This window comes from Rhincodon typus, chromosome 7 (assembly GCF_021869965.1).
Source record: "Rhincodon typus isolate 14 chromosome 7, sRhiTyp1.1, whole genome shotgun sequence".
NCBI lineage: Eukaryota > Metazoa > Chordata > Chondrichthyes > Orectolobiformes > Rhincodontidae > Rhincodon > Rhincodon typus.
Genome location: NC_063338.1, coordinates 70,351,646 through 70,373,132, shown reverse-complemented (window position 1 = coordinate 70,373,132; position 21,487 = coordinate 70,351,646).

Genomic DNA, 21,487 nt, shown 5'->3' with positions numbered 1-21,487 from the left:
CTATCTCTGATACAATTTTAACCCCGCTGCGAAGCCTCTTCTAAGGATGCCTAGCCTGAAGAAGTTACCCTCCTCCCTCCGGACAAACCTCAGGGGATCTCTCTCCCACTGCAACTCTCCACCTATCCTCTCCTCTATCCATCTTCTATCCGCCTCCCACTCTCTCCCTATTTATTTCAGAACCCCCTTCCCCTCCCCCTTTTCTGATGAAGGGTCTAGGCCCGAAACGTCAGCCTCTCTGCTCCTATGATGCTGCTTGGCCCACAGAAGATCATCTCTGAGGAAACCAGCTGCACTAATGGGGGCTGTGAATAGTGTTAAAATGTTTGATTGACATGATGGACTTATCCAGTTCTAAATTCTATTCACAGACTTAGATCATTTTATTAAACTCCTCAACTGGTGTCTGTAAGACTGCCACCTCAAGTTCGCCAGATTGCTGGAGCTTTCACATCAACTACCCTGATTTATCACTAATTTCCATCGCTACTAATTTTTAAAATAATAAAACAAAATTTCTCAAGGAAAATGAAGACACACATATTTCTAATACCCTTGAAATTGCTCTCCTGGGTCACTTACAGCATCTTCCAAGAGATTAATCTGTCATTCCTACAGATTGCAGGACTGCCATGGAATGTTGCCAGCACCAGTGTCAGAGAATATTGGAATATGTGTGACTCAGCATCATGTGGGGGAAATTTAAAGCGCAGCTGGATAGAAATATTAGAGATTCTGGAAGATTATTAATCAAGAACTCAAGGTAAAAAAAATACCATTACATAAGCCCATTGGAAACAAAAATGATACTGAGAGTGTTGACCCACTTTAACAGTTGACATTAGGTAGAAAATGCACATTGCATTCACCTTGTTGAATTTACACAACTCATTTATACCAGTTCCACTTATAGCCAAAGTAATTTTGTCAGTATTGAAGAATTGTAGCATACTTAAGATAAAGTGGACCCACACAATGTTAGCCATAATTACTGCCTCTGAAACAAATTTGGTAAACTCATATAATATGGTAAAAGCATGTTAAAGAAGTCCTCCTGAAAAGGAGTCTGGGGTGTGACCTAATAGAGGCATATACAACGGTAGCAACTGATGTGGATAAAGATGCTCTGGAAAATTGTTAAACTGGAAGAGAAATACCATGTCAATTTAGCTATCATCTCAGGAAGTTGTGATTGAAAGAGTGAAAAACACATGAATATACTGCAAGAAGCTAATCAAGAAAATATCTTTACAAATTTTTCAAGACCAATTAAACATTGCAATGGAAGTTTAGACCAGGCTTGGTGGACAACATAGAATGGAAAATTTGTCTTCATCCATAATTATAAGTTTGTAATTGGCTATGGCTTCCCGGATCTAAAACCAATGTTTCATCATTTTGTTGATCATTTGGAAAGCATCAAAAATCCAGTAAAATTGTGTATCAACCTATAGACAAGGGCAGGAAGTACTTTATCAGATTGTTGTCAATTTACCAGGTGACATAAAGTTTTCTTGCCAAGCGCAAGATGATAACAATTACAGGTGCCACAGAGAATCTTCTGTTTCTACAGGCCTAAGGGAGAATTACTACATAAACAAACAAAAACAGAGAGAATGATGGGCATTTTGAACCAATTAGTGACTAAACATTGGCATATGGATTGTTTGAGTCCTTGGATAATGACGGCTTAAAACTAACATCCTGATTGTTAAATCCTAAAATAATGAAAGAATCACATGCTTCCCAGTGCTTGCTTCTACATCCTGAAGGCATAAATGGAGATGCATTCACCTCTGCTCTGCCATCCTATATCACAGAGAGCTGTGCAAAAGATTGTCAATCAATTAGGGGAAATGTTGATAACTACAATGCAGAGGAACTGCAGTGTGTAATTCCATTTAACAACTGGATATTTTAACCAATACATAAACTGCATAAATCCAAAGTAGTGAAAATATTCCATTTTATCCAGGGATAAACTGCATTGCACCACAAGACCCCAATAGATAATAGCACATGAACGTATTTTTAAAACACTCTGTTCAGATGTGTTATGACATGCTTCTGGAGCAGGTGGGACTTGAACCCAGGCTTTCTTGGCTCTTCACTATACTGGAAATTATGACAGTAACAGAAAGTATCAGCTGAAAATGACCTATGAATAATACTAGAAGGAAAGAAGCAGAAGCAATTCAGACTTTGTTTGGGATAGTAGTTATTTATTCCATAAATAGTCTCAGAGCACTTTCAGGTGCAAAATCACTGGGATCCCTGCAGAAATGGTGAAAAATGTTCAACATGGCCTTTTTCTCCTAGTGTTCCATTGATATCTTGCCAAAATAACAGCAAGAGATTATGACAATGCTGGAAATTCGAAAGCTCAGTTTTATATGTTTTTCTCTGATTCTCTGTCCACAGATATTGCCAGACCTGCTGAGTAACCTAGCATTCTCTGTGATTGTTTCAGATTTTCAGAATCCTCAATATTTTGCTTTCTTTTGAAGATAAAGGAACATTTGATTTAAAAGTCCCTAGTATGTCCTTTAGGTGTTAGACTTAACCTGAGATTATGCTTTTCAGTGCCAGATATCACAGATCTCTGACTTCTTGGTGAATGTGCCTTTTTCCAATTTGCGTTGTGTTCTTTGAGAGAGAGGTTGAAATCAAACAGAGAGAGAGAAAGCAAAGCTTCTCTAGTTCCAGTTACAATTCTGTTTTTCTCTCAAACAGATTGTCAGATCAGCAAAAAGATAACTCATTCATGTATTCCTCTGTCTGGGCTCATTGTTTTCTGAGTTAGATAACTTGCAGATGACTCCTTCATCCCCAAGCTGTGAAACTTCTCCATAAACGTGTAAATCAAATAGAAAAGTTAGGTCTGAGTTTTAAATCTTTTTGAAAATATTAATTTTGCCTCAGACAGTCTTTGTTTATCTCAATTAACATTTTATCACTGGACCACATACACAGCCAGACCCGTTGAGTTTCGCCAGTAATATCTGTTTTTGTGTCAGATCTCCAGCATCCACAGTTCTTTGTTTTATTTTGTTTCAGTTTGTTTGTGTCACACTGATTTCATGAATCTGAGCTGACCTCTGGTCAGCGGGATGCCATGGCCATTTTAAGTCAGTAAATTTCCTTTTTAAAACAACTTTAACCTGTGAATGTCCCAGGTTTTTAAAATCAGATGATGGTAGTCAAAAAATTGTTAGTCTCCATTTTGCTACTATCATGACACAATTCTAACATGAACTTAATATCCCTCTCACACATTTAGAGGACAAGAAGTAGACATACAGTAGCAGGTACATTACATTCAAAGGTAAGCTTTATCATTAAATGATGTGGTCATCCTTGACTGAGGAAAATGGCTTGTTGGAACCTAATCAAGAGCAAAATAGCTGTAAATGGATGGATTTTCACATTATGAGGATAACACAGACAGCTGCTATGTCTGTAATGCTTTGCTGGTCTGGTAATGGCATGCTTTGCATATCATGAGATTAGCTGCGGAATCTGTTTTATTATACTTATAGACCTATTTTACAAATTATTGGCTCACTTTACAGTGCGATTGGAAAGTGCTCATGCACATGTTGTTAAACTGCACAATTTATACAAAAATGCAATGGCTCTTGTGTAGAAAGCTCTTGAAAATAAAGTATAAAATCAAAATAATGGTCATAATTGGTTTCAGTCTCTTTCCTTGTTCAAACCCAAAATAATGAAAATCTCTAACTCAATGCACACCTGAAAAATCTCATAGCATGTTCTACATTCAGAACAAAGCATTTGAAAAGATAAGAGGAACCATAACAAAAACAAAATGATGTAACTCATACTCTTCTTCTTCAGTTCTCTGCTCAAAGGCAGATCCAACCCATGACAATGCAATCTCCATCATGGTTAGGACAAGGTCCTAAACCCACCCCAGCCAGAACAGGAATTGAACCCCATACTGTTGGCACCAATGTTACCCACACCATCCATCCAGCCAACCAGCGCTCTCCCACACCCCAGAAAGTCCAGGTTGTTGTGACAGCATGCACTTTTATGTAATGTTTTAGCCTGGAGTTATGGATAATGACGAGAGAGGTTCTAATATTCTTACCATCTCATGGCTCAATAGGAAACTCTCCTAGTATTGTGCATTGGAAGGATTTGGAACTTGACACTTAACTTGTTTGGCCACCGAGCCCTGGAATGGGATTTGAATCAAGACCTTCTGTCTAAAAGGCAAGGATGCTGCCGTTGCATGACAAGACTTTTGTCTTCCCACTCTATCAGCCTTCATATAATTAGAATGCTGTTCATCGATTCTTGATTTGTGCAATTTTTAAACTGGGTTATTTAGCAGTAATGGATCAACTTTTGTGATGGACATGATGACTCTCTCATATTGAAGTGAAAAGATACCTGGTGGATAGATTTCAAATTTTAAAATTAATGGAGTTCTTGGGTAGCATCTCATTTCGAGTAGAATTATTGATATTTTTTCAAACATATCAGGAAGTCCAGCTTCACTTGCAGGCTTGATACTAATAAAATTTATGGAAAATATCAATTATCTTAAGCTATTAGTCCACATCCTACATATGAACATATATGTTAGGAGTTGGAGTATGTCATTTGGTCCCTCAAGGTGATTCCAGCATTCAATAAGATCATGATTGACCTGACTATAAACCCAACTTCACATTCCCACTGACACTTAATAACATTTCACCCACTTGCTTCCCAAATTACCTGTTCTTTAAAAATGTTCAAAGGGTGGAAGCATATAGGGCCTGAACAGCATGGGCTATGGTAGGAAATCCAGGAGAGGTCCAGCAAGGCCTTCCTCAATCTTGGGAGCAACTGGTTGTATTTGTGAAAAGAATTCCAGACATTGATGCAAACTTCTTGCTATGGAGCAGTGAGGGGCTTATCAACGGGGATTTTTGCTCTTTAAAACCCTCATTAACAACAAATCTCACCTCATCAACATACAGGTTGCCATGATACAACCTGACACATGGAATCCAAACACAAAAATTCCTGACATGAAAGTCAGAGATGGTGCCAGGCAATTCCAGCTTGCCACTTGCTCCTCTGGACTGACATCTTAGATACCCAGCACCACCATCTCAGGGCATATTACATTGGCAGCTTCTTCATTCACCACATGTCCATGGATGCTAGCATTCAACATCTGCTAGCCTCTCCACACCATCATGGCACATCTCAGATCTAGTTACTGTACACTTTTGCACTTCAATGTTACACTTTTGGGCATGCCACCAACTACAGTTTCACACTGCTGCAAGGTCACTTTGGGCTTAGGGGCAGGTGCCCAGTGTCCAGACAGGACCAAGTTCATCTCAAATCTACATAATTGCTCACCTTGAACCTTCTTTGATATTCACAGCATCTCTGTCTTGCGTTGCCCTGTTTTTTAGTGCAGACACAAAGCCAATTGGGTAGATACTGTCTATCATCAGAAAGATTTTAGTGATTAAAGGGTTATGGGTGATGGTTAGGAAAGTGGAGTTGAGGCTGAGATGAGATTATTTCAGCCTGGAATGTGCCAAGAGAGAGCCAGAATAACCGTCATTGCCCTTGGGAATTTTATTTTGTTTTTCCAAATCTTGATCCAACAGGTGACATAGGTTAATGGTTGCCTGGCTGCTGAAGCACAATCCCCTGCCATATCCTGGAAGGCTGAATTATATTTCTTATGTCTCGTCAGCCCTTCCCTACTTCATGACATCTTTTCACCTTCAGGATGTCATGTTGCAGCTTTATAAGATTTTGGTTAGGCCACACTTACAGTATTGCATTCAATTCTGGTCACTGGTCACCACATTACAGGAAGAATGTGGACATTTTGGAGAGGGTGCAAAAGAGGCTTACCAGGATGCTGCCTGGAGTAGAGGGTATAAGCTGTAAGGAGAGGCTAGAAAAACTCTTTACGGCAGCTGAGGCTAAGGGGAGACTTGATAGAAGTCTATGAAATTATGAAATGCATAGATAGGTTGACGGCAGAATCTTTTTCCCAGAGTTGTAATGTCTAAAACTAAAGGGAGTTAAGGTGACGCATGAAAGTTCAAAGGAGATGTGAGGGGCTTTTTTTTGACACAGAGTGGTAGGAGTCTAGAACACGCTGCCAGGGGTGGTGATGGGGCAGATATGATGAGGGCATTTAAGGGCATTTTAAATAAGCACATGAATGTGCAACGAATGAAGGGATATGGACCAAGATCAGGCAGAAGGGATTAGTTTAATTTGGTGCCTTGTCAGCACAACATGGTGGGCCAAAGGCCCCATTCCTGTGCTGTACAGTTCTATTTTCTATAGTGTCTGTGCTTTTTCTGTACTGCAGCCATAGCGTCAATATGGGTAGCATGGTAGCTCAGTGGTTAGCACTGCTACCTCACAGTGTCAGGACCCAGGTTTGGGCAACAATCTATGTGGAATTTACACATTCTCCCTGTATCTGCATGGGTTTCCTTGGGTGCTCCAGTTTCCTCCCATAGTCCAAAGATGTGCAGATTAGGTGGATTGGCCATGCTAAATTGCCTTGTTGTGTCCAGGAATGTGCAGGCTAGGATTAGCCATGGGAAATGCAGGATTACAGGGAAAGGTGGGTCTGTGTGGGAAGCTCTTTGGAGTGTCAGTGTGGACTTGATGGGCTGAATGGCCTGCCTCTGCACTGTAGGGATTCTATGATACTAAACATTTCCTGGCCTCTTAGCAGCATTCCCCTATTTTTTTTAAGACACTTCCCAAGCTGATTGAATATTAGCCTCATCTGGTAGCCAAATGCAGCTTTCCTAACAGTTCCACACTCTTTGCCCACCGATTTAACAGGTCCACAGCGGATGCCATATCCTTAGCCTTGCGCTCATCCCTGGGACACCTGGACAACAAAGACACCTATGTCAGACTCCTGCTTGTTGACTACAGCTCCACCTTCATTATCCCCTCCAGACTGATCTCAAAACTGCTCTACCTTGGTCTCAGCTCCGCCCTCTGCAACTGGATCCTCAGCTTTCTGACCCATAGGCCGTAATCAGTGAGGATAGGTAACTGCACCTCCTCCACAATAACTCAGCACGGGAGCCCTCCAAGGATGCATCCTCAGTCCCCTACTGAACTCCCTGTACACCTATGAATGTGGTGCCAAATTCCGAAAAAATGCCATCTACAAATTCACTGATGACACCACTGTAGTGGGATGGATATCTAACAATGACGAGTCAAAATACAGAAGGAAGATAGATGGCTTGGTGAAGTGGTGCAATGAAAATAATCTGTCTTACAACGTCAGCAAAACTAAAGAACTAATTATTGACTTCAGAAAGAAAGGAGGAGAACATGCCCCCATCTATATCAACAGAATTGAGGTTGAGAGAGTGAAGAGCATAAAGTTCCATAACCAATGACCTGTCCTGGACTTCCCACATAAATGCAACAAATAAAAAAGCACAACAATCTGAGCCAGGTGGCTCAGGACATTTGGCATATCCATGAGGTCCCTCACCAACTTCTATAGGTGCACCATTGAAAGCATACTTTCTGGGTGCATAATGGCCTAATATGGCAACTGCCCTGCCCAGGACCATAGGAAACTACAGAAGGTGGTGTGCACAGCCCAGACCATCACGGAAGCCAACCTTCTATCCATGGACTCCATTTACATGGCTCACTGTCACGGAAAGGTGGCCACTATTATCAAAGACCCATCGCACCCCAGTAATGATCTTCTATAACCTCTTCCATCAGGCAGAAGATACAGAAGCCTGAACACACACACAAGCAGGTTCAGGAACAGCTTCTTTCTGGCTGTTATCAGACTGTTGAATGGACTCCAGCCTCAAGTAATGTAACCTGCAATGTAACCTTTCTGTTTCCAAGTCTTTTTGATCTGTACATCCTTTACTTGCTGTGATCTGCCTGTACTGCTTGTAAACAAAGCTTTTCGCTGTATTTCGGTACATGTGACAATAAAATCAATCAATCTCAGAAACTATCAAACCATTAGTGGCAAAAAGCTCCCAAAAAGACTTTTCAGTAACGTCGTAACAGGGTTATTTTTGAGTATCACTGGTTCTGCCAACATCTGGGTGTCAGTGCTATGCTATTAAGACCACACATATGCAATCAGCAGAACAGGAACTAATTTCTATAGTAGCTTCGAAAGCACAAGTGTATGATTCCTAATTACTATTTAAAATAGACTAATGCTAAGGATGTTTAATATGCATCCTAAGAAATGTGGTGATGAAGGTTAGGATTTCTAACGAACACTTTTGTACAATCATCCAGGAACGGACCAATGTAGGAGGAGAAGTCGGCCATCCAGACTATCCAGTCTGCTCTACCAGTCAATGAGATCATTGCCGATTGATCGTCCTAAACTCCATTTTTCCTGCAATTTTTCCCACAGGCTTTGAATCTCTTATTGATTAAAAATCTATCTCAGCCTTGATTATTTAAAAAATTCATTGAGGGAATGTGGCCATCACTGCCCATCCCTAATTGCTCAGAGGACTGTTTGCTGAGGGTCTGGAGTCACATATTGGCAAGACTAGTTATTTCCTAAAAGACATTCCTGCCACTTGTCAATGGTTTCACGGTCATCATTTGACTCTTAATTCCAGACTTGTTTTAAATTGGATTCAAATTCCACCATCTGCTATAGATTGGGTCTCAAACCTGGGTCCCCAGAACATCACCTGGGTCACTGGATTAATAGTCTAGTGATAATGACTCGAGGCCATCATCTCACCCACAATATACTTAATGACCCAGCCTCGACATCTCTGTGGGGTAAAGAATTCCATAGATTCTCTACCGTCTGAGGGATTAAGTTCCTTTATATCTGTCCTAAATAAATGGCCCCTATTCCGATTATGCTCTCTTGTTGCAGACTCTCCAACAAATGGAAACAAGCTTTCTGCATCAACCCTAAGAATCTCATATGTTCAATAAGGTAACCTCTCATTTGTCAAAATTCTAATAAGTATAGATCCAATCTCAATTGCTCCTCATAAGACAGTCCTCAGTGATTAATTTTATACTCAAATCTTCAACAAAATGTAAATGAATTTCTATCTGTTGCCTACCTTGCTTACTGGGTGACTAATTTCAGGAAGCAGTCCTTCAAAAAAAATTTGGTCCCAACTTTGCATATTTATGGTTGTAATGCTTATTTTAGACTTCTGTCTGGGCAATGTAAGAAAAGGCCCCCACTGGTTTTGCTAACATTTGTGTAGATATTATGCTAAGTTGACCTGATCTACATCCAATCAACACCTGAAAATGAGACCAATGCTGTCATGACTCACTGAAAATAGTGTGCTGTAAATCAAATCCCACCATTCCCTGAGACATCACAAATGTGAAAGTTTCATTAAACCACCAAATTGCCTAATTATATCTGTTTAATTCAGCTGTAAGAATATGCATGCCAGGTTTTTCCCAATAACAACAACATAACTTTTTTTAAGCAAATGACAAAAAGTAAACTAGATTAATTGCTAATCCATGACTGTATCACTTTAAAAAGAACATTGAAGAATTAGGATTTCTAATTTAAGTGACTTAAGCTTTAATGTTTTTAGGACTCACACTCAAACACATGAAGAAAAAGACAAACAAATATTATGCGTGGAATCTTATAGAGTGGAGCAACATAGCCTTTATGCCAGCACCAGATGAGAGGTCTGGTGAGACATTTGAAGTATCTCACTCCATCTTTCCCACTTTTGACAAATGACACAGCAGGTTTTTCATTAATTAAATGGAAATTATTGTTTTTTAAACACCTTGTTGACCTCAGTAATATTCAGTTTTCTATTTGCCAAAACAAGCTAGACATCAATAAAACACGATTTGGAAACCAGAACGAACCTCGCAAATTATCTTGTCGCTCGCTCCAAAAGACCTCCATGTTGGACAATGGGCACCAACATCTCACGGCACACTCCATGGCAATGGCTGCATGCACCCCACATTCACAGACATTGGCATTCAACAAGTTACCCCTGGGTTCTTTGCTTGCTGTCATCATGTTCAATCAATCTGAGCCTAACTGGATGCTCACAGCATCCTTGCCTTGCGCTGCCCTTCTTAGGGCTAAAGGGGTGAAAGGACATGGTGAGAAAACAAGAACAGGGTGCTGGGTTGGATGATCAGCCATGATCATATTGAATGGTACAGCAGGCTCAAAGGGCTGAATGGCTAAATCCTACTCCTATTTTCTATGTTTCTATGTTTGCCATTTTGCACTAGCCCCCTCAGCCAGAAATGTCAGGCTCGTATTATTTCATCCATCTCATTTTCCCATTTAGCACAGACACAAAGGGAAAAAGCATGTAATATTTGTTAACAGGATTCAGTCAAGACAAGGGAGATAGCCTTTGCTCGGGGGGTACCACCACATTAAGTCAAGGGCAGTCTTTGATAACAGTCTAGGGGCTGGAAAACAGTTAGTGAGCCATTTGGTGCAATCAGAGTCAGGATAATCTCAAACATAAGGGCAGAGGAGCCAAATGTTGGGGAATATCTCTACCCTATTCAATCCCAATTGAAGAGGTTCTAAAGAAGGGTCATACCACATTCAAAAAAATGAACTCTGCTTTTCTCTCCATAAGTTATTGCCAGTCCTGCTGAGGTTCTCTAGCATTCTCTGTGTTATTTCAGGTTTCCAGCATCCATTGTATTTTGCCTTTATTCAAGTATTGGAGAGGGATATTTTTTCTAAAGCAAGGAACCAGAGGGACAAATGTTGATGCTGCAAGCCTCTAGACTTCTGTCTTCTCCTGTTTTCATTCCCTGTTAAAGGGTCTGAAGCTGCTTCGATTAAAGGTTGTTGCTATGCTGAGCTCTCGTGAGCCCACACAACTGGTGACAATTGAAAAGTCAATCAAAAGACAGTCTCTGGGCAGAAGCAAAAACAGAAATTGCTGTTCTGATGAAGGGTCACCTGACCCAACACGTTAACTCTGATTTCTCTCCACAGATGCTGCCAGACCTGCTGAGCTTTTCCAACAATTTCTGTTTTTGTTTCTGATTTACAGCAGCCACAGTTCTTTCGGTTTTTATTCAGTCTCTGGGTAGAATTGCCCTGATAAAGTCATACACCACAGAAACCAACTCACCCATGTTGACCACATTTCCTAAACTGAATTAATCCCATTTGCCTGTGCTTTGCCAAGAACCCTCTAAACCTTTCCTATACATGTACCTGTCCAAATGTCTTTTAAATGTTGTAATTTTAATTGATCACATACAGGTGGTACCAATTGGTCACGACTTCTCCCTCCCTGTTCCATTAAGGTAATATTGTGTATACAACTTGTGTGTGCTTCAGTAACTTGGTTTTAAAACTGCAAACACCTTCCAACACAGCTTCCTTGGTTTAAAGCAATACGTGTTCCCAGTTTTATTCCACAGTCCAAAAGATTTATTCTTTTGCAATGAATACACAAAGTTCTACCTGGTATGGCCATTTATTTTGAAGTACCAGAAACTGAAATTAAAATTTTCAGAACAAAGACAATCTAACATAAATGATATACAGCAAGAAAAACAGTACTGAAGAAACTAAAAAGAAATTATTTTGTAGGAATATGGCTGAATTATACAAAGTAGACATCAAGATGTCTGGAAAAAATGCTTCTCCCAAATGACTGAAAAGTACAGGAAACCTGACCTCAGAAGTTTCCAAATGAGAGATGATGATGGAGAAGGTTAGGGCAATTATCAAGGAATGGAATCATTGTAACATGAATTGCAACAATGCCCTGAAATTACAAAGGAGGAAGAATTACAGGAAACCAAGGAGACAAAATGAGGGAAAGATGGAACAGCTGAGAATATTTTCTTCAAGGTGTCAGATTTTGTTGTCTGAGCAATGTGTTGCACTATTTCATCAGGTTGTACGAGCTTTCTATACTGCTGCTCACCATTCGCTAGATTTGCTACCACCATCACCATGCCATGGTTAGGAGCATGGACTTCTCGCACATAACAAAGAAACCTGGACACCACTCCTGTGTACCTCTCCTGTTTACTGTGCAGTTGGTTTACTAAGGAAAAAGAAAGATTGGGTCTGGGGGCAACCTCACAAGTATGCAGATCTGCAGGTACCAAATTAACGGATAATGAGGACTGAGTGTAATGGGAAGATAAAAACTAAATTTTCTGTTTATACTTGTGTCTTCCAAGTCACTTTAGTGTCTGACCTCAGATTTGAACCTGTCATAATTATTTGCTCACCAAGATATGTTGCACTTTGAAGTACATTGGTTGAAAACTCATTAATTATCTGAATTAGGGTATGCTGCTCATTGGCTATATGGTTGCTTGCATTTTCTCTCAAACCTTGCCGTTTTGCAATTCGGTGTGTTGCTAGTAGGGATTTCCACCAGTCCAGTATAGATATTGGATTCCAACTTTCTTACAGCATGAAATAAATATATTTTGTTTACATATTAAAACTCAATGGACTCTGATTATTGTTTAGTTTCCACTATAAGTCCAGTGAACCCTATGAATAATTCTACTGGTCATCCTTTGACCTGTTATTCTGTGCCTGACTGTTCTTTGACTATTTGTTTTCTAATTTCAACTAATTTGGCTCCTTCCATAAGTTTAAAAAGATTGAGGTCAGGAAATGCATTCATATTCAATAGTGAGATTAACTGATTGTAAATTATATGTATGTTCCCTACTATTTGATGCGTTTGGTGTTGGAGACTTTATTATAACATTCTTTCAATTTAAACGTTATACCTCCTGAGCCATGGTTGCACTGCAGTTGACTCTAGACCATATTTCTTTAACAATAGTACACCATCTGATACTATAGGGTGGAATCTTATCAGCCTCTGAGCAATGTTGCGTGTGGTGAGACACTTGGTAGAATCAGATGAGCTGTTTAGCGAGATCTACCTTGACATCAAGATCATCTTGTTGCATCATGTTCACTTTTACCGAGAGTTGTGGCAGGCTTCTCGCTAGCCTCCTGCAAATTCCCAATTGACCCTCCTTATTGCTTGTTAAGTGTCTTCTTAACAGCCCATCTCAGCACAGGTTGAGATCTTACCAAATTCACCATTTTGGTTAGTCATTGGGAAAATTCAATATGGAAACCAGAGCAGGTGGAGATATATTCAACTCACTTCTTTCTCCAAAAGACATCCATATTGTACACCTGGCATCAAATGCATTCTATGGGCACTAGCCACACACACCCCAGATGCATGGACATTGGCATCAGACATCTGCCAGCCTCCAAGAATGCTCATGGCGTTATATTTCCAATCATTTACAGGACAGGTTCTAACACTTACAGACTCTGAAGAAGGGTCACTGGGCCTAAAACATTTACTCTACTTCCTCTCACCTCAGATATCGCCAGACCTTATGAGATATTTTCAGCAATTTCTGTTTTGGACACTTACAGGACACTTCTGCACTTCAATGCTGGACCTTTGAAGGCACTAGCAACTATCATTGTGATGTTGCAGCAAGGACCCTGTGTACTCAGGGACGAGCACCCAGCTCCTGGACTGAACCAGGCTATATCTCTGGGCTCTTTGCTTACTGTCATGGTACTCGCTTATACTGACCCTACCCGGATGCTTGCAGCATCTCTACCATGTGTTGCCTTTTTGCATATTGCCCCATCACCCAGAGATACCAGGCTCAGAGTATTACTGTCTTGCCGAGTCATTCATTACAGACACAGGAGCTTGCCATAAGTGTCAGCAAGCCTCAGTCTAGTCAGGGGGGATTGCTCAGGGGATCTCATTTCAGAGAGAGGCACCTGCTCCACCAATGTGTCAATGTCCTTTTGACATTCCACACTGTCCTCCTCACAGATTACAGTTCTCCCAAGTTTAGTGTAATTCATAAACTTTGAAACTGTCCCCTGCATTTTCAAGAAACTGACCATTTAAATATACAAGGAAATGCACGCGTCCCAATGCAAGTGCCTCAGGAACTCCATAATAAATCTTCTGCTAGTCTGAAAAATAGCTATTAACCATTACTTTCTATTTCCTATTCCTCAGCCAGCTTTACATTCATGTTGCTACTGCACTTTTTATTTCATGGCCCATAATTTTTCTCACAAGTCCGTTGAGTTGTAGTGCATGAAGTGCCTTCTTTGTTGTCCCATGTACATCACATCAATGCCCTCTCCCTCATCGACACTACTTGCTACCTCTTCAAAAAGCTCCAGCAAGTTAATTACACTCAATATTCCCCTTACAAATTCATGCTGACTCCTCTGAATCAATCTATACTTTTCTATATGACTATTAATTACATCCCAGAGATTTATTTTTAGAAACAAAAAAAAAACTGCAGATGCTGGAATCCGAGGTAGACAAACAGAAAGCTGGAAAAATACAGCAAGCCATGCAGCATCTGGAGAAGGAGAAATCAGGATTGTGATTCAGGACTTCCTGGAGAAGGGTATAACCTGTAACGTTGACTTCTCCTCCTCCAGATGCTGCCCTGCTTGCTGTGTTTTTCCAGTCTCCTATTTGTTTTTAGAAGTTTCCTCACCACCAAAAACTTACAGGTCTGTAACAACTGGAGTCTATCTTTTCAACCATTTTTGAACAAGGGTGTAGAGTCTGCAATTCTCCAATCATTCAACTCCAGAATCCAGAAAAGATTAAAATTGCCAATGCCTCTGCAATTTCCACCTGCACTTCCACAGAGTGCATCTTGGGTAAACATGACATCTCGGTATCACTTTGTAAATCACTTCATAAATAGTCCTCAGACTACATCAAAATTAGCTTGCAGATATACTTAAGCAGAGAGTTTTGTTTTTTTCATTTTGAGCTGCCAAAAGATAAAATGAAAACAATAGGGTTGGTGGGTGGGTGGGGGTTCAGATTTTGTTGGGTTGAGTAGAATGGGATATAATGAGGCTGTTAGAACATCAGTGAGAACTATTTGCATTTATAACAAATCATTAGATATACTCAAAGCCCAGAAGCTCGAGGAAAATATATTATCAGCCAAAGGAATGATGGTGATGGATCAAAAGTTAAATCACAGAAATGGGTCTTAAAGGAGGAGTGGTAAGGGGAGAGGTACAAATCTTGTGAGGACTGGAAGTGGGGCTCACCCAAATTGTTGGAAGAAAAGAAGTGAAATGCACAATGTCTTGACAGTTTGCTCTTAAACAAAGGTCTGAACTGAGAGGGGGGAAAATTGAACAATGAGAAGATGGAGTTAGAAGTTGGACAGTCAACAATTCCAAAGAAGAGACATCTTGGACTTGAAAAGTTAATTCTGCATTATTAGCCATTTATGCTGCCAGACCTGCTGAGTTTTTTTTACCAGAAATGACTGGTTTATTTCATATTTCCAGCATCCACAGTATTTTGTTATAAAGGAGTATCATTCATGACTTAGCTTTAGGTTCCTTTAAAATATCACTTTCTGTATCTAAACATTAATCAAATGGGGAATAGACTTTTTTTTAAAAGCCTGCACTGTAGTAAAGTCCAATTACAGCTGATAAATGACAAAGCTAGACCTAGCACAGTGTGAATGCTGCTCATTGAATAGAAAAGACAGGTAGCTCAATTAATTATACAGAAACCTAGGGATTAGAAATTAGGCCTTTTTATAATTCTTTATTTTTCTTCACATATGTCAAATCAAGAAGAATTAGTTCTAGGTTTATTTCCAAATATTTGAAATATTTAAAGAGTTATGTCCAGTGCCCTAATTCATTGTTTCCTTTATCAACCCTGCTGAAGTGAGTGCATGTTTTCAGCATGTGTTCAGATTACTCATATAAAACCTTCCAGAATCCACATCCATTTTTGGAAAAAGATTATCAATGATTACTTCTCAGTTTATTTAATGGAATATCACATATATGATTCAATTTACTTTACATGTGTTCTCGTAATTGTATTTGGCAATTTTGTACACAGAATTGGTTTGAATGTTTGGAATCACTAACCCAGGAGAGGAGATGTTCATCAGAAATATCTCTTTTGACACATTGTATGTATAATATTCAGAAAAAAAATGAAAATCAATTATTGTTGTAAACCAAGGTTTTCATGATTAATGATCTACAAGAGTTAACTAATGCAACAACTCTTTTAAACAGCCTGCCTTTACTGCCATCTTGTGGTGTTATAAAAACAATATTCTGTCAGTAGGTACATGTGAACAACAATTGTTTGATTGTTGTAATACACCTAAAAACAATTTTCCATGATGATTTAATAGCCATGGTCTAGGTTGAAAAATGGAGTTAACACAATAGCAGATGTAACATGTCACTTTTAAAAGCATGTGAGATTTTCAAAATGACTTTTGGGCTGCCGATTGTGGTTTACTATTGTATGGCCTGAAGGATATCAAGATTTCCTCAAAACTAAAACGTTTGTGTGGAAAGCCAAATTTCATTCTACAGGCAACAAGGGGGTATTGCGAAAACATATTCCAATGTTCCCTATGCTCCTCTGAATGGACTCCTTATAATTCAGTACTTTAAAAGTCATTGCAAGCATCCCAAGGGCTGATCAAATAAACCTTTTATTACTGTTGAAGTGAAAATAAATGAGTTCTCATTACCTTGGGACTGCATTAACTGAAAAGCAGAGCACCAGCTCAGGAAACTGTTACTTTCTGAAGGGAAGACTGGGAGACCGTATTCCTATAATTTAAGGCAGTTTTATATTAGAACAGGAAAAACAGCACTGAAAAGGAAGCCAGCAGTTGGGGTGCACTGTAATCCTATTTATTTTAGCTGTTCATGTTGTTCTGGCTATTGGCAGTTTTACAATTGTAATTTTGATTACGATGACAAAGGGAGTTCAACTTCAGTCCTTTTGCTTTAAACAACAAGCAAGTAAAAATTAATCTTAAATAATAGACCTAATGGGGTGGTATTCACCTTCTGCCTGTTATACGCCTCACTTGATGTGCAGATCTATTGAAGTCAATGAAGCTGGTTATCCTTCGAGGACAATAACAGATAGCCAATTTGATCCACTTATTTCTTGCTACCACCCACAGAGAATTTCAACTCCATGACAGCAGCTCAAACAATGAAGTCAGGCCATTTAACTTTACAAATGCAGCCAATTAAGGAAAAGATTAAACATCCACTCCTGGATTCACTCTTTCAAAATGAGGGAATATATTGCAGGCTCCTGCTTCTAAGACAGCCACATACAATTTACTATTTAAACATTATATTTCATAGCTTCTTTTTCACTCAGCATGGGTTTACCCACTTCAGTGTTTAATTTGAGGCTGTGAATTTACTTCAGAAGTATTATGCAACAAAATCAAAATATTAACACAAAATTGAAGGAGCAAAAATTTGAATGCCAACAAAAATGGGCATGGGATTGGTGACATGAGTATCCCAAGTCCATTCAGAGTAATGCAGGCAACACACAAATTTTATGCTGCTTGCAATTTTAAATGAACCTGGCTTAAGCGAGCTACTAAGTATCTGCACACCTCAGCAGCTGACCCAGGTTCATGCAATGCCAGGACCAATTAGAAGTAGCTTGCACTACTGAAAGAGAGCCTACAGTTTGAAATGGGAAGGTGTAGTCTAGCTGCAGCAGGTACTGGCAGTCAGTGTAGAAGAGAATATGATCTATACGAAGAATGAAAATAATACAAGATAGCCCTTAGATTTACTGTTGTAGGATTTCAAGCCATAATGCAAGTGGTGAACATTAAATGGACATAAACAAATAACCATTTTTAGTATATGTTTGTATATGTTTGCAATGCTTAACTCTATAAACAAAAATAATGGCGTGTAAAGATTGGCTCAGGTTCTATCCTTCATTCAACCAACTTTCTGGAATAGAACACAGTCAAGCATTTAGAAGGGAACGAGGTCAGAGAGCAATGGAGGTTATGTCAAAGAATTCACATGGTGGCTTATACATATTGTCACAAGAAGTTTAACGGTCTCTCATGTGTTGTGAAAATCGATGAACTCATTTTTCAAATCCTTATCTTGCTGTCAAGACAAGCATATATTTAATATGCTAATTAATTTGCATCCACCTCACTCACGTAACATTATTTTTTCTTAATTCCTTCATAAGGTATGATTATCATTGTGGAAGCCAGCACTTGTTTCTCATCCCTAATTTGCCTTGAACTGACTGGATTGGTAGGCTATTTGAGAGGCTAGTTAAGAATCAACTACAAGTGATGAATGGGGTCATGAACAGGGCTAACAAGTAACACTTGCGAAGGAACAAACTTTCACTGGCACTCTAGAGTCACTCAGCTCCTGACCTCACCACAGCCTCTCTTCAAACATGGACATAAAGCTGAACTCCAGAGGTGAGATGGCTCTTACAGTAGTCTGTGTTCCAGCAGATTACTTGGATTACTGAGAAAACCTCCCTGGACAAGTGTCAGAGATTCCACAATGTATGGACCTGTTGGTTTCCCTCTAGATGATCGTGTTACTCTATGGCCACTCACCAGTACCACAGCAGTGGCCTGTCATTAGCCAGTTCAGACTACTCATACCAGGCTGAGGCGATGCAATCCAAAGTCATACTCAAAGCTATGCATGAAAACACCTTCTGACTCCCTCAATGCTGCATTCTACCAGCTATGCTGCATTCATTCATGTAGCATGGTGATGGTCTGTGCCAAAGAATTGGTAATGTAGGGAACTGTTGCACAATGGAGATATGAGTCACGTTTGTGGGAAACAGTGTCAAATCAAATAATCTCAGGAATGTACAAGCTGTCTCCTTCCTACCTCTTCCTCTTTTTTCTTTGCCTTCTCCTCCTCCTGAAATGTTTGCCTTATACCTACTAGCTGACAGATAATGGAGGATAATGGAGGAGTTGATGGACAAATGGGAATAATCAAGAATGCTCATGGTCGCAGAGCTGTTGATTTTGTCCACCATGCTTCTCATGGCAGCATTACTCTCATTGTATGAATGATTGCCATATGTGGCTAAATTGCAGAGTGGAGTAATGAGCCATCTGCAAAGCCATTGGCACCCAGCAGCCACTTTCTGGTTTAGCATGATGCCTGAAAGATTGAGGGAACAGCAGACTGATGGAGAATAAACCAACATGCTGTTACTGGGATAGCAGGCAATCACTGGCATAATGTTGAATGTTGTCACACATTCAGAAAATGGCAACATTTGCAGTTGCAGAAGATCTCCGCATTGAGATCCACTGTTCTTTAAAGCTACAAAACCAAGTGCCAAAAGGCGAGGTGCTGTTCTTCCAACTTGTTTTATTCAGAAAATTAAAATGATGGTGAATAGAAATGCAGGGTCTCACTTGTAGATTGAACAGAAATGTTCTGAAAAACAGTCAATAAATCTGGAGTTGGTGCCCCCAATGTAGAAAAGACTATATCATGAACTTATTACATTGTAGAAACTATAAGCAAATTATCTTCACCTGGAGGACAATATGACCTGCTTTTGCATTGCTGCATTGCAGACTGACAAAGCAGGTTCCTGCTGTAATGGCAACACCATTAGTAAACTTATGAGAACAATGATGTCATTGCATGTGAAGAGCCATTTTCAGTTGGTCTTATTGAACATGACGCGTTTGCTTTGGAATTGCTGCCAGCTGCATGCGAACTACAATGTAAGGGGTGGCATGGTGGCAGAATGGTTAGTATGGCTGCCTCACAACACTAGGGACCCTGGTTCAATTCCAGCCTCAGGTGACTATCTGTATGGGTGCTCCCACTGGGTGTTCTGGTTTCCTCCCATAGTCCGAAGATGTGCAGGTTAGGTGGATGGGCCATGGTAAATTTCCCTGTATTTTCCAAGGGTGTGTAGGCCTATTGCTGTTTGTGGAGACCCCAGCCAACCAGCATCTTTGTTGTTGCAAGTTAAGATACCTTCGGGATCAGAAAGACATGAACACACTTTGGAATCTCAAAAGCTCTTACCTGCCTTGGACAGGGGCACATATTCTGACCAAAACTTGCATTTTAAAACATAATGGATGCACCCAGTCCATGTCACTTTGTTAAATGAAAAGAGGTAAAGTCCACCCAACGGGTGGTTTTGCCAGCACTGTAGGGTGATCTTTAAACTAGTTTGGCAGGGGATGGGAACCTAAGCAGAGCCTCTGCATTACCTACAGTAGATGAGGGCTGAAGGAGAAAGAGAATCAAAACAGTAAATAAAAAGCAAGAAGCGGCTGAACAGTGTAACACTAAGATGAGTGGAAACCAGGTAGTGACTGAAAAAGAATGTTTAAAAACAAAGGTTCTTCGAGTAGAAGTGTTAGGATTCAAAAAGAAGGTATACAAACTAGCCTAAGGGCAATTTACCTGAATGCTCGTAGCATTCAAAACAAAATAATAAACTAACAGCACAAATTATCATGAATGGATATGATTTAATGATGATTACAGAGACGTGGTTGCAGGGTAGTCACACTGTGAGTTAAATATCCAGGGGTATCAGACTACTCAGAGGGACAGACAGGAAGGAAAGGTAGGTGGTGTAGCTCTGATATTTAAGGATGACATCAGGGTGGTAGTGAGAGCAGAAATAGGTTCCATGGAGGAAAAAGTTGAATCAATGTGGGTGGAAATTAGAAATAGTAAGGGGAAAATGTCAATGATAGGTGTAGGCTATTGACCACCAAATAACAATATCACGGTGGCATTGGCAATAAACAAAGAAATAAACTTGAAAGGGTTCAGAAGAGATTTAGAATGATGTTACCAGGGTTGGTGCATTTGAGCTATCAGGAGAAACTAAATAGGCTGGGGCTATTTTCCCTGGAGCACAGGAGGCTGACAGGTGACCTTATGGAAGTTTATAAAATCATGAGTGACTTGGATAGGGTGAATAGTCAAGACTATTCCCCAGGGTAGGGAAGTCCAAAACTAGGGGGCATAGGTTTGAGGTGAGAAGGGAAAGATTTAAAAGAGATCTAAGGGGTGACTTTTTCATGCAGAGGGTGGTCCATGTATGGAAAGAACTGCCAGAGGAAGTGGTGGATTAGGAAAACAAAAAGAGAGTAACAGAATAAAGGGAGGCAGACCACAGATCACTTTAGTAACTCCATGATGTCATAAACTAACATTTTTGTTGTGTGCCCTGTCTCAATTCTTAATGATTCTATATTTTACCACATGGAAGCAAAAGCTCTGCAAAGGAAGCTTTTTTTGTAAAAAAGGCAGACTTCTGTTCTAAAAACAAAAACCGAAAGAACTGCAGATGCTGTAAATCAGGAACAAAAACAGAAATTGCTGGAAAAGCCCAGCAGGTCCAGCAGCGTCTGTGAAGAAAAAATCAGAGTTAACGTTTCCGGTCTGGTGATTCTTCCTCAGAACAGAATAAAGGGAGACTTTTGTTCTAGCTACGTCACAGTGTGAACATCCCTACCCAGCAATTTATGCCTCCACTCACCAACCCCTTCAACCTACAGACATAGAACACAAAATTGAGCTGGTCGGTTCCTG